Raw genomic sequence first — 468 nt, 5'->3', positions numbered from 1 at the left:
CCCTGGCCAGTCTCTCCCGATCAGCACGGGGACGGGAAGATCCTTCATGACCCCGACTTCCACCGGCCAGGTGCCAGGAGCGGCCGAAATGGTCACCCTGCGAGCGGGAACTTGTCGTGTGTCCCCGTGGACACAGGTTATGTGGAGGAAGGCTTTACACTCCTTTCGGGGGGCGAGAATATGAGACTGGACCAGAGTGACCGCACTGCCCGAGTCCAGGATGGCCCGGAACGGCTTTCCATTCACTTTCACTTCCACCTCTGGCGCTCCAACCGGCAGGTCGCGGTGCACAATGCAGCCTACCAGCCAGGTCCATGCGGGGACTTCCGTTGGCATAGGCTCATCCCCCTCCGGCGCGCGCTGCTCCTGGACCACCCTCCGGGGAAACGGCGGTGCTCTCTCCCCAGCATCCCAGTGTTGGGCCGCATCCGCCAGCTCGACAGCCTCCACCACCTCCGCCGTGGTGGT

Source organism: Sinocyclocheilus grahami, unplaced genomic scaffold (assembly GCF_001515645.1).
Source record: "Sinocyclocheilus grahami isolate Dianchi unplaced genomic scaffold, SAMN03320097.WGS_v1.1 scaffold256.1, whole genome shotgun sequence".
Classification (NCBI taxonomy): domain Eukaryota; kingdom Metazoa; phylum Chordata; class Actinopteri; order Cypriniformes; family Cyprinidae; genus Sinocyclocheilus; species Sinocyclocheilus grahami.
Note: the sequence above shows the minus strand (reverse complement) of the source record.